We start from the raw sequence: 7,377 nt of genomic DNA, 5'->3' as shown, positions 1-7,377 counted from the left end.
AACACATATAAAAATTTACGTGGCCTCGCTCTGATACCACTTGTGGGGTAATATCCGTATAATACCCTTTAATTGTAGGATTATAACGCAAATTTTATATGTAATTTATAGTCATAAAACGAAAATAACAAGGAAACGAAAAAGATTAGAAATAACCTTCGGTCCTAGTGCAAAATGGCAATGAGAGATCAAGGTAGATCTCCTCCTAATTGTTGCACCCAAGATTGTCCGAGAAATGCCCTTGTGCTAGAAGGAATCCTCTAATTGCCTTGCAATATAGAGAGGATTGTTTTGTGAGTTTTGGTTGGATGTGAGATCCGAATTTTTGAGAGGCACAATTCTCAAAAACCCTAAAAAATTTTTAGCAAATGAATTAGGTTTCAAGTGAAGGAGAGAGCTCTCCTTTTGTCTCAGCTAATTCGGCCAAAACCGAGTGGACAAGGGGGAAATGGGCTTCCATTTTCTCCTTATTTTTAACTCGTGGTCCGAGGCTAAAATGTATACAACGCGGTGTTAATTATAGACTGTCATCGGTTATCGGATATTAAATCATCAACTAATAACACGGATTAGTTGAATTATTAATACATGTCCGACAAAGACAATATTGTATAATTATATTCAATATACATTTAATTAAATATAAAACGCTTATATTCAATTTTACGAATTAACCGCTTAATTCGTCTTAGCCATTATTATTTAATCCGTATTAAATAAAATATCTCAACATCACATTTTCGACTAATTATTAGTCAAATAACTCAGACTAACTGGTTAGTCAAAATTGGCATCCACATGACTGTATTTTCATACCGTCACATCTCTCAAACGTATCCTATAGGTGTGACTTTTAGGGACCAGTTGATCACCGCCATCTGTATGACAATAACGTCAAACTTATCTAGCAAGCCAACCGTTATTGATAAACGTGGACCAACTGATAATAATACCAAAAGTATGCCCTTTGATCCTTTTAGAGATTTATAAGTCCTTGCACTAACTGTTAAGGACACCAGCCCCAACAAACGACTCTTTACAGCATCAACAACGTCGCGTCTTCTCCTGGCCTTATCCCACGCCTTATTCTTATGTGGGACGGAATCTTCAAATCCTCCTCCCGGCTCTTCTAACCTGTCAAGACCTGTATAAGAAGAAACAAGACGATATTCCTCCAACTTGCTCCCAAACTGGGGCGGAGGCGTCAAATCAACAGCAGTATATGATTTAACGGAAGGAATGGAAGGAATCCCATTGAGTTCAATAGAAGGAGTAGCATTATCTCCAATTTGATAGGATTGGTCTTCAATTACCTTCTTATCGTCATCCAGAATAGGCGTAAGCGACGAGTCAACACTGTTTATGGCCAAATCATTCGATCGAGTAAGAATAGTACTCGATCAAAAGGTTTCTTCACAAAATCCACTCGATCGAACAATGCTGACTGTTCGATCGAGTTCTTCTTCCTCAGCAGTGCTCGATTGAACTGTATAGGGTGTTCGATCGAGGTTCTCCTCGCACAAACTGTTCGATCGAGTGGTGTAAACTGTTCGATCGAACACTTCCTCATATAAGTCATTCGATCGAACATTGTAGGCTGTTCGATCGAATTTTTGTTGCTGTACAGTGCATAAATCTTCGTATGATGCTTCATTTTCAGCTAAATCTTCGAATTCCGAGTTATACATATCACCATCATCAATAGGCATCTCAGGTCTTTCAGAGGAAAGACCGCTTTCGGTACAGATAGCATACACCGTCTCTGAGTGCCTAAAATCCAACTCGGCAGCTAATTGAGCTATTTGAGATACAAATAGCTTGAAGTGAGCCTCTCTAGATTTATCATATTCTTGCGCTTGAAGTACAAGTGCCTTCACCAAAGACTTCAGTTCAGCAATCTCTTCATTCTTTTTAACGGGAGGAGGGGTTTGTTGTTGCGGCGGCCAAACAAATGGAGGCTTCTGATAGCCTCGTTGCTGAAACGGATGTGGTGGCACATATGCATAGGAATGACTAGCTTGTCTACGCTGCTTAAACGCATAGACTTCATCGATCTCTGCCATACAAATAATAGCATTGTGCCCCGCAACACCACATCTCTCACAGTAGACCACCTGTTGCACCATAGTGTGGAACTGAGGCGGACTACCTCAAGATTGTCTACTCTCCAGCTTGCCAGATATTTCATTCTGAGCTTCAAATTGTGCTATGATTCTAAAGACGTCAGACATCTTGGTAAAAGAGTCAAAGATACTCAAGCCTTCCCTTTGACGATCTTTCTCCAAGAATCCTGTCTAGGTAGGACCTATCAAAATAACACTAGAAGAAAAGATAAGAACTGCCTCAAGGAATAAATTCCTTGAAACTAAAGACAGACAAAAATAAAACAAGTAAATAAAATAGTTGCCTCCCCGGCAACGACGCCAAAATTTGACACGGCTGTCGCAACCCATCAAAAATAAAAACCAACCGGCTCTAACTTATGCAGCAGAGGTAAGTCGGGTATCGTATCCATAGAGAGGCGGTCACTATCTACTCATTATTCTAGTCTGTCTGTGGTCACAAAACGGGGGGTTTGAGTTGTTTAAACTAAACTAACAAACTTTAATTAAATAGAAAGGAATGAAATAGGAAATTAATCAGATAGAGAGAAATATGCCAGGATGTCGGTTCACCATGATATTACACGATTCAGCTAAAGGTAGGTCAATCGGTCGGATGTGAGAAGGGTAAAGGAAAGGTCCTTTCGGTCCGTTATCCGCCCTAAAATACTACTAACTTAGCTCTCGCCCTCATTAGTTTAGTCTATTATTCATAACAGGTCTGTTCATTCCAATCTCTCGATCTAGGTCTGAATTTAACTAGTTTAATTTCTTCAGTTGTATGCATTCAACCTAATAATTACAGTTATATTGCTATCAAAAAATTCTCACAACAAAACCTCCTAAACCAAATTATCGCATCATCATTGTACTACCATGGTTTCCCTAATCCTAGCATTAGAGAATTAGCTACTCATAAATGTAAATAAAACAAGAGCAAAAGATAAAACAATACTAAACATGATAAAAAGAGATGCAAAAGAGAATTTAATTGAATAGAAAGAGAGTAAGAGAAGGGTTACACAAACGTAGATCCGGGAAAATAGAAGAACAACGTCGAACAAAGCTCGGATAAAATTTCAGGAATTAAGAGGTATAAAAAAGGGATCCCCTAACCCTAATTCCGTCTCTCCTATTTATAGGAGAGATCCTTTATTAACCTCCAACGATAATTAAAATATCACAATAAACGAGTACACGTAAGAGAAGCCCGCGTCAGATAGAAAGTTACTCGATCGAGCAGATTGGAACAGCTCGATCGAACAACATCTCGCAAGAACCACTCGATCGAGTGGAAAGACTTCTCGATCGAGGAGCCTCCAATTCCACCTTTCGATCGAGTATAGCAGGGCACTCGATCGAGGTCTTCTCTTCATTCTAGGCTTTCGATCGAGTATATAGGCAAGCAAAAGCTCTCGATCGACCAAACTACCACTACACCAGCTCATTTGGACGTTGGATTGCTTCCAAGACGACTTCACGTTTTTCGAGGTGATAGTAATTCCGCTCCAAATACACTCATCTCCTAAATGCAAGCTAAAAAAACAGTTCTAGGCTCAATTCCGCTTCTTTCAGGTCCATTTCTGCAATTAAAGCCAAAGAAATCAAAGTAGAATATTCTGGGCATTTCGTAGCCTAAAACTATGGGAACCGCACAGAAATACGTGCATTTAGCTTGCATGTATCACTATTTGTAATGATAAAATGCATGTATCACTATTTTCAATGAAAGTAAAACATAACTGACACAAAGATTTATACATAGAAAAACCCTTTGAAATGAGAAAAAAACCACGGGCACCAAGCCAGGAGGAGATTTCTCTATGACTTTTCTTATAATTTTAATTACAAAGGATGTATGATTGGTGCTAGAGTAAGAGTAGTAGTAGTGTTTAAGTGTTGTGTGTTTGCTTCTGATCTTTGTTCTTCTATTTATAGTAGCCTCTTGTTGAAGAAACGGCTCATTCCAACAATTAACGTGAACGTTGCTAGTTCATAGGGAACGTGTGTAAGGTCGTTGTTCACTCATTCCATATTCGTTGGCTGCTTTTAAAATATCTTCCAGGGTTGTTGACCATGCTCTTAAATATTGGAATTTATAGACTTTGTCTTCCTTGAAGAGAGGAACTACTCTTCAAGTTCGTTATTTAATCATTTGCTGAATATTCATAGTATCCAATGCTTATTCACGCTGGACTGCTCTCAGGCCATGGCATCTTTGGTTGCCTAGCCTGATATCCCTCTCTTAGATGGTGCATGCTTGGTACAAGATATGTTATGTTGCTGGTGATGTCCCTGTCACGCACTGCTAGGCTGAGCATTTTTTGGTCAGGCAGGATTTATCATGGCTCAACAATTGCGCATTATCTTCTTATTTTCGCTGGATCTGGCCAGAAATGAGGAGATCAGATAACCTGACCAAGTCAATTCTTCAAACTCTGATCAGGCTATGTTTCGCAATTTTCTGGATAATGCAATAGTCCCATCAGTTTTAACGGGTAGTGACATAAATACGGGTATATGCATCAAGTCCTAGGAGAGTCATGATTAGCTTCATCCACTTGCACTAACCCTTAAAAATTTTAACTCTCCTATAAATTAGGACTTTCACCATCGTTGATCTCTCACTTTTTCATCTTTGCTTCCTTTTTCACCTTGCTCCAAACTTCTCCAATTAGATTCAAATTATTATCATCTCCCTTAGCTAAAAAATAAAAATGGCGCCAAAGAGAAGAGCCCTGCTCCTAAGCCTGCTGAAATTGAGGATGCGGCTGAAGTGGTTGATGTGCCTGATGTTATACCTGAAGGCGAGGTTTTTGAAGTACAAATTTGTGACGGAATTTCCGTCACAAATGATAAGGTTATTTTCAGTCGTTTGGTCTTAATCATAATAAATCCTAGCTTAGTACTAACAAAATAGCTAGTGATAAGTCAGGTATCGAATCCACAGGGAGGCGGAAATAATCTATTTGCTAATGTTTAAGTTCGTCTCAAAGTAACCAATTTCAAGAGGGTTTTGATTGGTTGATTCACTAAGACTAATTGTGAGGAAAATAAAGACAAATTCAAATATATTAAAAGAGTCTAGGGATCGGGTTCACTAGGTGGTTATCCAAGGGTGAGATTTAATTCATTGATTGAGCAATTTATATTGTTGAAAGTCATAAGATCGGTCGATTCTAATATGTCTTTTTAGATCTAAACTTAACATGCGATCGCTATTATTAAGTCAGTCTAATTCAGTTATCATGGCATATACTAGTTTTAACCCTGTCGGTGAAAATCCTAGTTTGCAAGACTAATTAACAAATTCTGATCAGTAATTAATTAACTAGAAGTAAGACAACAATTGAACAACAATCAAGAGAAATTTAACAATCAATTCATTAGTTAACCCTTTTCTAACAACCTAGATCCCCTTTCACCCTAGATTATGAAATTAGCTACTCATACTAATAATAATAACAACAATAACGATATAAGAAAGCATAATTAAGAACATAATAAGATGAATATTAATAAAGCAATTTATAAATTAGAACTTGAATTAATAACAACTAAAGAAAGATTAACAAGGTACCTTAATTAAAGAGCAATAGATCCGAAGCAAAACTAATGTAAACTAATCTAAGAGTATTCTAAGAGAGTTTTTAGAGAAGCTATGCGTAACTAAGTAAAATAATACGTAAATAAACATCGGGTACGAATTAGGTATTTATAGTAAAATATAACCGACTTAAGGAAATTGCGGAAAATTCTGGAAACTATAGTGTACTCGATCGAGTACATAGCTTCCTCGATCGAGCCTGGTCAGGTTTGATCGAGTATCCTCCTTTTTCAGCTCTTTTCTTCGTGTTGTCTTCTTAACTTCTCTTCCTTCATTCTTATGGATCCCCGTACCATACTTCGTGTATTCCTTCATGCCCAATCCGCGATGCCCATTTCATTCCTTTGCTCCTCAAATGCATCATTCCTGCATTAAACATCAAATAGCAGAAGCATCGACATTCTACCATAAAAGGCATGTAATTTATATAAATTAGCACGAAAACCGTATCAAAAGTAATTAAGAGGAATCTTAATACTTAACATGCATGAGATCTTGGGAATTCTGTAATTCAAATCTGCTGAAAAACGTTACAGAACCCTTCAGAGGTTATTATAACCTCGCATCCAGAGTTGATGTTATGGTTAAGGTTACTATAACATTGATCGTTAATACTTGTATCACATGTTATGTGGTGTTCAATTATATTGTTTGAAGTTGTGTTTGCATATATCTTTGGTTAGTCTTGGTCATATGATAAGTGGGATGGTCGGTTATACTATCCTATGAGTTGAGTCGTGATGTTATTCACGCATATTAGTACAATCAGTTATACTGTGCATTTGTTGTTTGCTAGTCTGAATAGATGACGGTAGTATCAGTTATATACTATCGGAATGAACTAACGCCACCTGTTGATGCAGGATTTGTTTTGGTCTGTGTTCGGAACTAGCCAGAGGCAGTGGTTATACGCTCTGGTTCCCGAGTGTCGTTCGGTGTACAGTTATTGCACCGAGAGTGTGGCCAGGTCTTAGACATATAGGCAGTGGTTATACGCTATACATAGTACCGTATAGGCAGTGGTTATACGCTCCGCACCGATGGAGGCAGTGGTTATACGCTCCGTCAGCTAGAGGCAGTGGTTATACGCTCTGGCAAGTTAGAGGCAATGGTTATACGCTCTAACGGGCGTTCACTCTATTCGATATGCTTTGTTGCTAGCTTTGTGCCTTTTGTTGTTGTGTATCGTGTGTCACCATGTTCGCTATGCTTTAATGCTAGCATTGTCCCTTATTTTATTATGGGTCATGTGTTACTTGGGTTGTAAGTATACATGGTCTAGTGGTTGGATATGGTCTAGGGTTGCATGATTGCATTCGTCTAAGGTTGGTAAAGTTATGGTAAGTTGTGTTGGTTTCCATGAGTATAGATGATCTCACATGTTTACTGGTTTTGCATTTCGATTGTTAATGATTGTTAGCTATATTCAATTGTTGTAAACGTGACTGGGAGAGCATCTAGTTACTCCCGACTGATTGTCGACCCCCATTTTCAGGTTACTTAGATGATTGCTATTTTGGATGATATCTTGCTAGGGAAGTACTGTACGGCAAGATGAATAATAAATTAGGAATTTGTTTTCATGTTTTGAGAACCTTTGAATAATGTATTGGTTGTTTCGGTTTTAGTAGCGAACCGGATTGGTCAGGTGTTTCCGCCGCCTTGACC

Source organism: Silene latifolia, chromosome 8 (genome assembly GCF_048544455.1).
Source record: "Silene latifolia isolate original U9 population chromosome 8, ASM4854445v1, whole genome shotgun sequence".
In the NCBI taxonomy this organism is placed as follows: Eukaryota; Viridiplantae; Streptophyta; class Magnoliopsida; order Caryophyllales; family Caryophyllaceae; genus Silene; species Silene latifolia.
The sequence above is the reverse complement of the archived record's forward strand: the minus strand, read 5'-3'. Positions refer to the sequence as shown.